We start from the raw sequence: 16,064 nt of genomic DNA, 5'->3' as shown, positions 1-16,064 counted from the left end.
GACCCCCAGCATAGAGCCGACCATCACCCATGGTCCTGTACTACCACCCCCATCTGATCGGCATCGCCCAGTCCTCCACTATAGAATGTGATGACCCCGCGCCCCCAGCATAGAGCCGACCATCACCCATGCTCCTGTACTACCACCCCCATCTGATCGGCATCGCCCAGTCCTCCACTATAGAATGTGATGACCCCGCGCCCCCAGCATAGAGCCGACCATCACCCATGGTCCTGTACTACCACCCCCATCTGATCTGCATCGCCCAGTCCTCCACTATAGAATGTGATGACCCCCGCGCCCCCAGCATAGAGCCGACCATCACCCATGCTCCTGTACTACCACCCCCATCTGATCTGCATCGCCCAGTCCTCCACTATAGAATGTGATGACCCCGCGCCCCCAGCATAGAGCCGACCATCACCCATGCTCCTGTACTACCACCCCCATCTGATTGGCATCGCCCAGTCCTCCACTATAGAATGTGATGACCCCGCGCCCCCAGCATAGAGCCGACCATCACCCATGGTCCTGTACTACCACCCCCATCTGATCTGCATCGCCCAGTCCTCCACTATAGAATGTGATGACCCCGCGCCCCCAGCATAGAGCCGACCATCACCCATGGTCCTGTACTACCACCCCCATCTGATCTGCATCGCCCAGTCCTCCACTATAGAATGTGATGACCCCGCGCCCCCAGCATAGAGCCGACCATCACCCATGGTCCTGTACTACCACCCCCATCTGATCGGCATCGCCCAGTCCTCCACTATAGAATGTGATGACCCCGCGCCCCCAGCATAGAGCCAACCATCACCCATGCTCCTGTACTACCACCCCCATCTGATTGGCATCGCCCAGTCCTCCACTATAGAATGTGATGACCCCGCGCCCCCAGCATAGAGCCGACCATCACCCATGGTCCTGTACTACCACCCCCATCTGATCTGCATCGCCCAGTCCTCCACTATAGAATGTGATGACCCCGCGCCCCCAGCATAGAGCCGACCATCACCCATGGTCCTGTACTACCACCCCCATCTGAACGGCATCGCCCAGTCCTCCACTATAGAATGTGATGACCCCGCGCCCCCAGCATAGAGCCGACCATCACCCATGCTCCTGTACTACCACCCCCATCTGATCTGCATCGCCCAGTCCTCCACTATAGAATGTGATGACCCCGCGCCCCCAGCATAGAGCCGACCATCACCCATGCTCCTGTACTACCACCCCCATCTGATCGGCATCGCCCAGTCCTCCACTATAGAATGTGATGACCCCGCGCCCCCAGCATAGAGCCGACCATCACCCATGCTCCTGTACTACCACCCCCATCTGATCGGCATCGCCCAGTCCTCCACTATAGAATGTGATGACCCCGCGCCCCCAGCATAGAGCCGACCATCACCCATGGTCCTGTACTACCACCCCCATCTGATCGGCATCGCCCAGTCCTCCACTATAGAATGTGATGACCCTGCGCCCCCAGCATAGAGCCGACCATCACCCATGCTCCTGTACTACCACCCCCATCTGATCTGCATCGCCCAGTCCTCCACTATAGAATGTGATGACCCCGCGCCCCCAGCATAGAGCCGACCATCACCCATGGTCCTGTACTACCACCCCCCATCTGATCTGCATCGCCCAGTCCTCCACTATAGAATGTGATGACCCCGCGCCCCAGCATAGAGCCGACCATAACCCCTTGCTCCTGTACTACCACTACTACCACCCCCATCTGATCGGCATCGCCCAGTCCTCCACTATAGAATGTGATGACCCCGCGCCCCCAGCATAGAGCCGACCATCACCCATGCTCCTGTACTACCACCCCCATCTGATCTGCATCGCCCAGTCCTCCACTATAGAATGTGATGACCCCGCGCCCCCAGCATAGAGCCGACCATCACCCATGCTCCTGTACTACCACCCCCATCTGATCTGCATCGCCCAGTCCTCCACTATAGAATGTGATGACCCCGCGCCCCCAGCATAGAGCCGACCATCACCCATGCTCCTGTACTACCACCCCCATCTGATCGGCATCGCCCAGTCCTCCACTATAGAATGTGATGACCCCGCGCCCCCAGCATAGAGCCGACCATCACCCATGGTCCTGTACTACCACCCCCATCTGATCGGCATCGCCCAGTCCTCCACTATAGAATGTGATGACCCCCGCGCCCCCAGCATAGAGCCGACCATCACCCATGCTCCTGTACTACCACCCCCATCTGATCGGCATCGCCCAGTCCTCCACTATAGAATGTGATGACCCCGCGCCCCCAGCATAGAGCCGACCATCACCCATGGTCCTGTACTACCACCCCCATCTGATCTGCATCGCCCAGTCCTCCACTATAGAATGTGATGACCCCGCGCCCCCAGCATAGAGCCGACCATCACCCATGCTCCTGTACTACCACCCCCATCTGATCTGCATCGCCCAGTCCTCCACTATAGAATGTGATGACCCCGCGCCCCCAGCATAGAGCCGACCATCACCCATGGTCCTGTACTACCACCCCCATCTGATCGGCATCGCCCAGTCCTCCACTATAGAATGTGATGACCCCGCGCCCCCAGCATAGAGCCGACCATCACCCATGCTCCTGTACTACCACCCCCATCTGATCTGCAGCGCCCAGTCCTCCACTATAGAATGTGATGACCCCGCGCCCCCAGCATAGAGCCGACCATCACCCATGCTCCTGTACTACCACCCCCATCTGATCTGCATCGCCCAGTCCTCCACTATAGAATGTGATGACCCCGCGCCCCCAGCATAGAGCCGACCATCACCCATGGTCCTGTACTACCACCCCCATCTGATCTGCATCGCCCAGTCCTCCACTATAGAATGTGATGACCCCGGGCCCCCAGCATAGAGCCGACCATCACCCATGGTCCTGTACTACCACCCCCATCTGATCGGCATCGCCCAGTCCTCCACTATAGAATGTGATGACCCCGCGCCCCCAGCATAGAGCCGACCATCACCCATGCTCCTGTACTACCACCCCCATCTGATCGGCATCGCCCAGTCCTCCACTATAGAATGTGATGACCCCGCCCCCCCAGCATAGAGCCGACCATCACCCATGGTCCTGTACTACCACCCCCATCTGATCGGCATCGCCCAGTCCTCCACTATAGAATGTGATGACCCCGCGCCCCCAGCATAGAGCCGACCATCACCCATGCTCCTGTACTACCACCCCCATCTGATCGTCATCGCCCAGTCCTCCACTATAGAATGTGATGACCCCGCGCCCCCAGCATAGAGCCGACCATCACCCATGCTCCTGTACTACCACCCCCATCTGATCGGCATCGCCCAGTCCTCCACTATAGAATGTGATGACCCCGCGCCCCCAGCATAGAGCCGACCATCACCCATGGTCCTGTACTACCACCCCCATCTGATCGGCATCGCCCAGTCCTCCACTATAGAATGTGATGACTCCGCGCCCCCAGTATAGAGCCGACCATCACCCATGCTCCTGTACTACCACCCCCATCTGATCGGCATCGCCCAGTCCTCCACTATAGAATGTGATGACCCCGCGCCCCCAGCATAGAGCCGACCATCACCCATGCTCCTGTACTACCACCCCCATCTGATCTGCATCGCCCAGTCCTCCACTATAGAATGTGATGACCCCCGCGCCCCCAGCATAGAGCCGACCATCACCCATGCTCCTGTACTACCACCCCCATCTGATCTGCATCGCCCAGTCCTCCACTATAGAATGTGATGACCCCGCGCCCCCAGCATAGAGCCGACCATCACCCATGCTCCTGTACTACCACCCCCATCTGATCGGCATCGCCCAGTCCTCCACTATAGAATGTGATGACCCCGCGCCCCCAGCATAGAGCCGACCATCACCCATGGTCCTGTACTACCACCCCCATCTGATCTGCATCGCCCAGTCCTCCACTATAGAATGTGATGACCCCGCGCCCCCAGCATAGAGCCGACCATCACCCATGCTCCTGTACTACCACCCCCATCTGATCGGCATCGCCCAGTCCTCCACTATAGAATGTGATGACTCCGCGCCCCCAGCATAGAGCCGACCATCACCCATGCTCCTGTACTACCACCCCCATCTGATCTGCATCGCCCAGTCCTCCACTATAGAATGTGATGACCCCGACCCCCAGCATAGAGCCGACCATCACCCATGGTCCTGTACTACCACCCCCATCTGATCGGCATCGCCCAGTCCTCCACTATAGAATGTGATGACCCCGCGCCCCCAGCATAGAGCCGACCATCACCCATGCTCCTGTACTACCACCCCCATCTGATCTGCATCGCCCAGTCCTCCACTATAGAATGTGATGACCCCGCGCCCCCAGCATAGAGCCGACCATCACCCATGCTCCTGTACTACCACCCCCATCTGATCTGCATCGCCCAGTCCTCCACTATAGAATGTGATGACCCCGCGCCCCCAGCATAGAGCCGACCATCACCCATGCTCCTGTACTACCACCCCCATCTGATTGACATCGCCCAGTCCTCCACTATAGAATGTGATGACCCCGCGCCCCCAGCATAGAGCCGACCATCACCCATGGTCCTGTACTACCACCCCCATCTGATCTGCATCGCCCAGTCCTCCACTATAGAATGTGATGACCCCGCGCCCCCAGCATAGAGCCGACCATCACCCATGGTCCTGTACTACCACCCCCATCTGATCGGCATCGCCCAGTCCTCCACTATAGAATGTGATGACCCCGCGCCCCCAGCATAGAGCCGACCATCACCCATGCTCCTGTACTACCACCCCCATCTGATCGGCATCGCCCAGTCCTCCACTATAGAATGTGATGACCCCGCGCCCCCAGCATAGAGCCGACCATCACCCATGGTCCTGTACTACCACCCCCATCTGATCGGCATCGCCCAGTCCTCCACTATAGAATGTGATGACCCCGCGCCCCCAGTATAGAGCCGACCATCACCCATGCTCCTGTACTACCACCCCCATCTGATTGGCATCGCCCAGTCCTCCACTATAGAATGTGATGACCCCGCGCCCCCAGCATAGAGCCGACCATCACCCATGGTCCTGTACTACCACCCCCATCTGATCGGCATCGCCCAGTCCTCCACTATAGAATGTGATGACCCCGCGCCCCCAGCATAGAGCCGACCATCACCCATGGTCCTGTACTACCACCCCCATCTGATCGGCATCGCCCAGTCCTCCACTATAGAATGTGATGACCCCGCGCCCCCAGCATAGAGCCGACCATCACCCATGCTCCTGTACTACCACCCCCATTGATCTGCATCGCCCAGTCCTCCACTATAGAATGTGATGACTCCGCGCCCCCAGCATAGAGCCGACCATCACCCATGCTCCTGTACTACCACCCCCATCTGATCGGCATCGCCCAGTCCTCCACTATAGAATGTGATGACCCCGCGCCCCCAGCATAGAGCCGACCATCACCCATGGTCCTGTACTACCACCCCCATCTGATCTGCATCGCCCAGTCCTCCACTATAGAATGTGATGACCCCGCGCCCCCAGCATAGAGCCGACCATCACCCATGCTCCTGTACTACCACCCCCATTGATCTGCATCGCCCAGTCCTCCACTATAGAATGTGATGACCCCGCGCCCCCAGCATAGAGCCGACCATCACCCATGCTCCTGTACTACCACCCCCATCTGATCGGCATCGCCCAGTCCTCCACTATAGAATGTGATGACCCCGCGCCCCCAGCATAGAGCCGACCATCACCCATGGTCCTGTACTACCACCCCCATCTGATCGGCATCGCCCAGTCCTCCACTATAGAATGTGATGACCCCGCGCCCCCAGCATAGAGCCGACCATCACCCATGCTCCTGTACTACCACCCCCATCTGATCTGCATCGCCCAGTCCTCCACTATAGAATGTGATGACCCCGACCCCCAGCATAGAGCCGACCATCACCCATGCTCCTGTACTACCACCCCCATCTGATCGGCATCGCCCAGTCCTCCACTATAGAATGTGATGACCCCGCGCCCCCAGCATAGAGCCGACCATCACCCATGGTCCTGTACTACCACCCCCATCTGATCGGCATCGCCCAGTCCTCCACTATAGAATGTGATGACCCCGCCCCCCCAGCATAGAGCCGACCATCCCCCATGCTCCTGTACTACCACCCCCATCTGATCGGCATCGCCCAGTCCTCCACTATAGAATGTGATGACCCCGCGCCCCCAGCATAGAGCCGACCATCACCCATGCTCCTGTACTACCACCCCCATCTGATCGGCATCGCCCAGTCCTCCACTATAGAATGTGATGACCCCGCGCCCCCAGCATAGAGCCGACCATCACCCATGCTCCTGTACTACCACCCCCATCTGATCGGCATCGCCCAGTCCTCCACTATAGAATGTGATGACCCCGCGCCCCCAGCATAGAGCCGACCATCACCCGTGGTCCTGTACTACCACCCCCATCTGATCGGCATCGCCCAGTCCTCCACTATAGAATGTGATGACCCCGCGCCCCCAGCATAGAGCCGACCATCACCCATGCTCCTGTACTACCACCCCCATCTGATCGGCATCGCCCAGTCCTCCACTATAGAATGTGATGACCCCGCGCCCCCAGCATAGAGCCGACCATCACCCATGCTCCTGTACTACCACCCCCATCTGATCTGCATCGCCCAGTCCTCCACTATAGAATGTGATGACCCCGACCCCCAGCATAGAGCCGACCATCACCCATGGTCCTGTACTACCACCCCCATCTGATCGGCATCGCCCAGTCCTCCACTATAGAATGTGATGACCCCGCGCCCCCAGCATAGAGCCGACCATCACCCATGGTCCTGTACTACCACCCCCATCTGATCGGCATCGCCCAGTCCTCCACTATAGAATGTGATGACCCCGCGCCCCCAGCATAGAGCCGACCATCACCCATGCTCCTGTACTACCACCCCCATCTGATCGGCATCGCCCAGTCCTCCACTATAGAATGTGATGACCCCGCGCCCCCAGCATAGAGCCGACCATCACCCATGCTCCTGTACTACCACCCCCATCTGATCTGCATCGCCCAGTCCTCCACTATAGAATGTGATGACCCCGCGCCCCCAGCATAGAGCCGACCATCACCCATGGTCCTGTACTACCACCCCCATCTGATCTGCATCGCCCAGTCCTCCACTATAGAATGTGATGACCCCGCGCCCCCAGCATAGAGCCGACCATCACCCATGGTCCTGTACTACCACCCCCATCTGATCTGCATCGCCCAGTCCTCCACTATAGAATGTGATGACCCCGCGCCCCCAGCATAGAGCCGACCATCACCCATGGTCCTGTACTACCACCCCCATCTGATCGGCATCGCCCAGTCCTCCACTATAGAATGTGATGACCCCGACCCCCAGCATAGAGCCGACCATCACCCATGCTCCTGTACTACCACCCCCATCTGATCTGCATCGCCCAGTCCTCCACTATAGAATGTGATGACCCCGCGCCCCCAGCATAGAGCCGACCATCACCCATGCTCCTGTACTACCACCCCCATCTGATTGGCATCGCCCAGTCCTCCACTATAGAATGTGATGACCCCGCGCCCCCAGCATAGAGCCGACCATCACCCATGCTCCTGTACTACCACCCCCATCTGATCGGCATCGCCCAGTCCTCCACTATAGAATGTGATGACCCCGCGCCCCCAGCATAGAGCCGACCATCACCCATGCTCCTGTACTACCACCCCCATTGATCTGCATCGCCCAGTCCTCCACTATAGAATGTGATGACTCCGCGCCCCCAGCATAGAGCCGACCATCACCCATGCTCCTGTACTACCACCCCCATCTGATCGGCATCGCCCAGTCCTCCACTATAGAATGTGATGACCCCGCGCCCCCAGCATAGAGCCGACCATCACCCATGGTCCTGTACTACCACCCCCATCTGATCGGCATCGCCCAGTCCTCCACTATAGAATGTGATGACCCCGCGCCCCCAGCATAGAGCCGACCATCACCCATGCTCCTGTACTACCACCCCCATCTGATCGGCATCGCCCAGTCCTCCACTATAGAATGTGATGACTCCGCGCCCCCAGCATAGAGCCGACCATCACCCATGCTCCTGTACTACCACCCCCATCTGATCGGCATCGCCCAGTCCTCCACTATAGAATGTGATGACCCCGCGCCCCCAGCATAGAGCCGACCATCACCCATGGTCCTGTACTACCACCCCCATCTGATCGGCATCGCCCAGTCCTCCACTATAGAATGTGATGACCCCGCGCCCCCAGCATAGAGCCGACCATCACCCATGCTCCTGTACTACCACCCCCATCTGATCTGCATCGCCCAGTCCTCCACTATAGAATGTGATGACCCCGACCCCCAGCATAGAGCCGACCATCACCCATGCTCCTGTACTACCACCCCCATCTGATCGGCATCGCCCAGTCCTCCACTATAGAATGTGATGACCCCGCGCCCCCAGCATAGAGCCGACCATCACCCATGGTACTGTACTACCACCCCCATCTGATCGGCATCGCCCAGTCCTCCACTATAGAATGTGATGACCCCGCGCCCCCAGCATAGAGCCGACCATCACCCATGGTCCTGTACTACCACCCCCATCTGATCGGCATCGCCCAGTCCTCCACTATAGAATGTGATGACCCCGCGCCCCCAGCATAGAGCCGACCATCACCCATGGTCCTGTACTACCACCCCCATCTGATCGGCATCGCCCAGTCCTCCACTATAGAATGTGATGACTCCGCGCCCCCAGCATAGAGCCGACCATCACCCATGGTCCTGTACTACCACCCCCATCTGATCGGCATCGCCCAGTCCTCCACTATAGAATGTGATGACCCCGCGCCCCCAGCATAGAGCCGACCATCACCCATGGTCCTGTACTACCACCCCCATCTGATCGGCATCGCCCAGTCCTCCACTATAGAATGTGATGACCCCGACCCCCAGCATAGAGCCGACCATCACCCATGCTCCTGTACTACCACCCCCATCTGATCGGCATCGCCCAGTCCTCCACTATAGAATGTGATGACCCCGACCCCCAGCATAGAGCCGACCATCACCCATGCTCCTGTACTACCACCCCCATCTGATCTGCATCGCCCAGTCCTCCACTATAGAATGTGATGACCCCGCGCCCCCAGCATAGAGCCGACCATCACCCATGGTCCTGTACTACCACCCCCATCTGATCTGCATCGCCCAGTCCTCCACTATAGAATGTGATGACCCCGCGCCCCCAGCATAGAGCCGACCATCACCCATGGTCCTGTACTACCACCCCCATCTGATCTGCATCGCCCAGTCCTCCACTATAGAATGTGATGACTCCGCGCCCCCAGCATAGAGCCGACCATCACCCATGCTCCTGTACTACCACCCCCATCTGATCGGCATCGCCCAGTCCTCCACTATAGAATGTGATGACCCCGACCCCCAGCATAGAGCCGACCATCACCCATGGTCCTGTACTACCACCCCCATCTGATCGGCATCGCCCAGTCCTCCACTATAGAATGTGATGACCCCGCGCCCCCAGCATAGAGCCGACCATCACCCATGGTCCTGTACTACCACCCCCATCTGATCGTCATCGCCCCGTCCTCCACTATAGAATGTGATGACCCCGCGCCCCCAGCATAGAGCCGACCATCACCCATGGTCCTGTACTACCACCCCCATCTGATCGGCATCGCCCAGTCCTCCACTATAGAATGTGATGACCCCGCGCCCCCAGCATAGAGCCGACCATCACCCATGCTCCTGTACTACCACCCCCATCTGATCGGCATCGCCCAGTCCTCCACTATAGAATGTGATGACTCCGCGCCCCCAGCATAGAGCCGACCATCACCCATGCTCCTGTACTACCACCCCCATCTGATCGGCATCGCCCAGTCCTCCACTATAGAATGTGATGACCCCGCGCCCCCAGCATAGAGCCGACCATCACCCATGCTCCTGTACTACCACCCCCATCTGATCGGCATCGCCCAGTCCTCCACTATAGAATGTTATGACCCCGCGCCCCCAGCATAGAGCCGACCATCACCCATGGTCCTGTACTACCACCCCCATCTGATCGGCATCGCCCAGTCCTCCACTATAGAATGTGATGACCCCGACCCCCAGCATAGAGCCGACCATCACCCATGGTCCTGTACTACCACCCCCATCTGATCGGCATCGCCCAGTCCTCCACTATAGAATGTGATGACTCCGCGCCCCCAGCATAGAGCCGACCATCACCCATGCTCCTGTACTACCACCCCCATCTGATCGGCATCGCCCAGTCCTCCACTATAGAATGTGATGACCCCGCGCCCCCAGCATAGAGCCGACCATCACCCATGGTCCTGTACTACCACCCCCATCTGATCGGCATCGCCCAGTCCTCCACTATAGAATGTGATGACCCCGCGCCCCCAGCATAGAGCCGACCATCACCAATGGTCCTGTACTACCACCCCCATCTGATCGGCATCGCCCAGTCCTCCACTATAGAATGTGATGACCCCGCGCCCCCAGCATAGAGCCGACCATCACCCATGGTCCTGTACTACCACCCCCATCTGATCGGCATCGCCCAGTCCTCCACTATAGAATGTGATGACCCCGCGCCCCCAGCATAGAGCCGACCATCACCCATGCTCCTGTACTACCACCCCCATCTGATCGGCATCGCCCAGTCCTCCACTATAGAATGTGATGACCCCGACCCCCAGCATAGAGCCGACCATCACCCATGGTCCTGTACTACCACCCCCATCTGATCTGCATCGCCCAGTCCTCCACTATAGAATGTGATGACCCCGCGCCCCCAGCATAGAGCCGACCATCACCCATGCTCCTGTACTACCACCCCCATCTGATCGGCATCGCCCAGTCCTCCACTATAGAATGTGATGCCCCCGCGCCCCCAGCATAGAGCCGACCATCACCCATGCTCCTGTACTACCACCCCCATCTGATCGGCATCGCCCAGTCCTCCACTATAGAATGTGATGACCCCGCGCCCCCAGCATAGAGCCGACCATCACCCATGGTCCTGTACTACCACCCCCATCTGATCGGCATCGCCCAGTCCTCCACTATAGAATGTGATGACCCCGCGCCCCCAGCATAGAGCCGACCATCACCCATGCTCCTGTACTACCACCCCCATCTGATCGGCATCGCCCAGTCCTCCACTATAGAATGTGATGACCCCGCGCCCCCAGCATAGAGCCGACCATCACCCATGCTCCTGTACTACCACCCCCATCTGATCGGCATCGCCCAGTCCTCCACTATAGAATGTGATGACCCCGCGCCCCCAGCATAGAGCCGACCATCACCCATGCTCCTGTACTACCACCCCCATCTGATCGGCATCGCCCAGTCCTCCACTATAGAATGTGATGACCCCGCGCCCCCAGCATAGAGCCGACCATCACCCGTGGTCCTGTACTACCACCCCCATCTGATCGGCATCGCCCAGTCCTCCACTATAGAATGTGATGACCCCGCGCCCCCAGCATAGAGCCGACCATCACCCATGCTCCTCTACTACCACCCCCATCTGATCTGCATCGCCCAGTCCTCCACTATAGAATGTGATGACCCCGCGCCCCCAGCATAGAGCCGACCATCACCCATGCTCCTGTACTACCACCCCCATCTGATCGGCATCGCCCAGTCCTCCACTATAGAATGTGATGACCCCGACCCCCAGCATAGAGCCGACCATCTCTCATGCTCCTGTACTACCACCCCCATCTGATCGGCATCGCCCAGTCCTCCACTATAGAATGTGATGACCCCGCGCCCCCAGCATAGAGCCGACCATCACCCATGGTCCTGTACTACCACCCCCATCTGATCGGCATCGCCCAGTCCTCCACTATAGAATGTGATGACCCCGCGCCCCCAGCATAGAGCCGACCATCACCCATGCTCCTGTACTACCACCCCCATCTGATCGGCATCGCCCAGTCCTCCACTATAGAATGTGATGACCCCGCGCCCCCAGCATAGAGCCGACCATCACCCATGCTCCTGTACTACCACCCCCATCTGATCGGCATCGCCCAGTCCTCCACTATAGAATGTGATGACCCCGCGCCCCCAGCATAGAGCCGACCATCACCCATGCTCCTGTACTACCACCCCCATCTGATCGGCATCGCCCAGTCCTCCACTATAGAATGTGATGACCCCGACCCCCAGCATAGAGCCGACCATCTCTCATGCTCCTGTACTACCACCCCCATCTGATCGGCATCGCCCAGTCCTCCACTATAGAATGTGATGACCCCGACCCCCAGCATAGAGCCGACCATCACCCATGCTCCTGTACTACCACCCCCATCTGATCGGCATCGCCCAGTCCTCCACTATAGAATGTGATGACCCCGCGCCCCCAGCATAGAGCCGACCATCACCCATGGTCCTGTACTACCACCCCCATCTGATCGGCATCGCCCAGTCCTCCACTATAGAATGTGATGACCCCGCGCCCCCAGCATAGAGCCGACCATCACCCATGCTCCTGTACTACCACCCCCATCTGATCGGCATCGCCCAGTCCTCCACTATAGAATGTGATGACCCCGCCCCCCCAGCATAGAGCCGACCATCACCCATGCTCCTGTACTACCACCCCCATCTGATCGGCATCGCCCAGTCCTCCACTATAGAATGTGATGACCCCGCGCCCCCAGCATAGAGCCGACCATCACCCATGCTCCTGTACTACCACCCCCATCTGATCTGCATCGCCCAGTCCTCCACTATAGAATGTGATGACCCCGCGCCCCCAGCATAGAGCCGACCATCACCCATGCTCCTGTACTACCACCCCCATCTGATTGACATCGCCCAGTCCTCCACTATAGAATGTGATGACCCCGCGCCCCCAGCATAGAGCCGACCATCACCCATGCTCCTGTACTACCACCCCCATCTGATCGGCATCGCCCAGTCCTCCACTATAGAATGTGATGACCCCGCGCCCCCAGCATAGAGCCGACCATCACCCATGCTCCTGTACTACCACCCCCATCTGATCGGCATCGCCCAGTCCTCCACTATAGAATGTGATGACCCCGCGCCCCCAGCATAGAGCCGACCATCACCCATGGTCCTGTACTACCACCCCCATCTGATCGTCATCGCCCAGTCCTCCACTATAGAATGTGATGACCCCGCGCCCCCAGCATAGAGCCGACCATCACCCATGCTCCTGTACTACCACCCCCATCTGATCGTCATCGCCCAGTCCTCCACTATAGAATGTGATGACCCCGCGCCCCCAGCATAGAGCCGACCATCACCCATGGTCCTGTACTACCACCCCCATCTGATCGGCATCGCCCAGTCCTCCACTATAGAATGTGATGACCCCGCGCCCCCAGCATAGAGCCGACCATCACCCATGCTCCTGTACTACCACCCCCATCTGATCTGCATCGCCCAGTCCTCCACTATAGAATGTGATGACCCCGCGCCCCCAGCATAGAGCCGACCATCACCCATGGTCCTGTACTACCACCCCCATCTGATCGGCATCGCCCAGTCCTCCACTATAGAATGTGATGACCCCGCGCCCCCAGCATAGAGCCGACCATCACCCATGCTCCTGTACTACCACCCCCATCTGATCGTCATCGCCCAGTCCTCCACTATAGAATGTGATGACCCCGCGCCCCCAGCATAGAGCCGACCATCACCCATGCTCCTGTACTACCACCCCCATCTGATCGGCATCGCCCAGTCCTCCACTATAGAATGTGATGACCCCGCCCCCCCAGCATAGAGCCGACCATCACCCATGCTCCTGTACTACCACCCCCATCTGATCGGCATCGCCCAGTCCTCCACTATAGAATGTGATGACCCCGCGCCCCCAGCATAGAGCCGACCATCACCCATGCTCCTGTACTACCACCCCCATCTGATCGGCATCGCCCAGTCCTCCACTATAGAATGTGATGACCCCGCGCCCCCAGCATAGAGCCGACCATCACCCGTGGTCCTGTACTACCACCCCCATCTGATCGGCATCGCCCAGTCCTCCACTATAGAATGTGATGACCCCGCGCCCCCAGCATAGAGCCGACCATCACCCATGCTCCTGTACTACCACCCCCATCTGATCGGCATCGCCCAGTCCTCCACTATAGAATGTGATGACCCCGCGCCCCCAGCATAGAGCCGACCATCACCCATGGTCCTGTACTACCACCCCCATCTGATTGGCATCGCCCAGTCCTCCACTATAGAATGTGATGACCCCGCGCCCCCAGCATAGAGCCGACCATCACCCATGCTCCTGTACTACCACCCCCCTCGTCCGGAATAGCTGCTAATCTGGCCCTGCAATTCTACATGTACCTTAAGGGATTGTCCCAGGGTGGGGGTCTAACTGCAGGGACCCCCTCGGACTGATGGCGACAGTACAGTCCCACGGAGCGCCAGTGTCGATGGATCCCTGGATAACAGATATCCGCACCGCCCCTTTAAGGCTCGATCACTCTTCTGTGGGAGATCTAAAGGAAGGAGGGACACGTCTGAGCCGCAGCTTATGGCGTTCTGTGGTCTCGTACGGTGGGGGGCGGCGGATTAGGTTAGTCACATCCCTTAGGGCCCGCCGTCCATGTGTTTGGCCGGTGACTCACCTTCTCTATACTTAGCTCTGCTGATAACAGATCGCCGCTTCATGGGCCCCTAATATCGGAGATTCCTCGGCTTCCTGGAAACGTAAAAAACGCGGTGAAATCCCCCACAGCCTCTGCCGACTCCACGTCTCCTGCTTCCAGGCTGACCTTTCATAATGGGGGGTCACATATATAGACTGTTTGTTACAATGTATCATTAAAGGAGAAATGCATCAGCCTGGAGTTATGGCATTGATACATTGTCAGGACTGGATGTCATTGTAACAAACCCTCAGCTGTGAGAAGTATTGCAAGTTTCCAAAAAAGGTGAAAACCTGTATGCAGACAAGAATGTTTCCATTCAATGACGGTGATGGCAAGCAGAGTTACTGAAACTGGGTAGAAATTGAAGTGCAAAGTCTTTTTAAAAATTGTAGAACTTTTTAGTATGGAAGGCTTCTTGGTTATGTATCGGGACCCCCCTTTAGCTCATCCGAGGTCTGCTCCATCCTGTCCGCGGTCATGGACCTGGGGCCCCCGCAGTGTTAGTCCGATCATGGACCTGGGGCCCCCGCAGTGTTGTACCTGTCCGCGGTCACGGACCTGGGACCCCGCAGTGTTAGTCCTGTCATGGACCTGTGGCCCCCGCAGTGTTGTTCCTGTCCGCGGTCATGGACCTGTGGCCCCCGCAGTGTTGTTCCTGTCCGCGGTCACAGACCTGTGGCCCCCGCAGTGTTGTCCCTGTCCGCGGTCACAGACCTGTGGCCCCCGCAGTGTTGTCCCTGTCCGCGGTCACAGACCTGTGGCCCCCGCAGTGTTGTCCCTGTCCGCGGTCACAGACCTGGGGCCCCCGCAGTGTTGTCCCTGTCTGCGGTCCTGGACCTGGGGCCCCCGCAGTGTTGTCCCTGTCTGCGGTCCTGGACCTGGGGCCCCCGCAGTGTTGTCACAGACCTGTGGCCCCCGCAGTGTTGTCCCTGTCCGCGGTCACAGACCTTTGGCCCCCGCAGTGTTGTCCCTGTCCGCGGTCCTGGACCCCCGCCCCCGCAGTGTTAGTCCTGTCCGCGGTCCTGGACCTGGGGCCCCCGCAGTGTTGTCCCTGTCCGCGGTCCTTGACCTGGGGCCCCCGCAGTGTTGTCACAGACCTGTGGCCCCCGCAGTGTTGTCCCTGTCCGCGGTCCTGGACCTGGGGCCCCCGCAGTGTTGTCCCTGTCCGCGGTCCTGGACCTGGGGCCCCCGCAGTGTTGTCCCTGTCCGCGGTCCTGGACCTGTGGCCCCCGCAGTGTTGTCCCTGTCCGCGGTCCTGGACCTGAGGCCCCCGCAGTGTTGTCCCTGTCCGCAGTCCTGGACCTGAG

General features: G+C 59.1%; 1 protein-coding gene across 6 annotated transcripts in view; it reads left to right on the top strand.

Moving 5' to 3' along the window:
- SBF2 (SET binding factor 2) overlaps positions 1 to 16,064 on the top strand; it is a 293,682-nt gene that overhangs the window by 181,703 nt on the left and 95,915 nt on the right. The window lies entirely within an intron of this gene.

Source organism: Bufo bufo, chromosome 10 (assembly GCF_905171765.1).
Source record: "Bufo bufo chromosome 10, aBufBuf1.1, whole genome shotgun sequence".
Taxonomy (NCBI): domain Eukaryota; kingdom Metazoa; phylum Chordata; class Amphibia; order Anura; family Bufonidae; genus Bufo; species Bufo bufo.
Note: the sequence above shows the minus strand (reverse complement) of the source record. Positions and strands in the feature narration are given on the sequence as shown.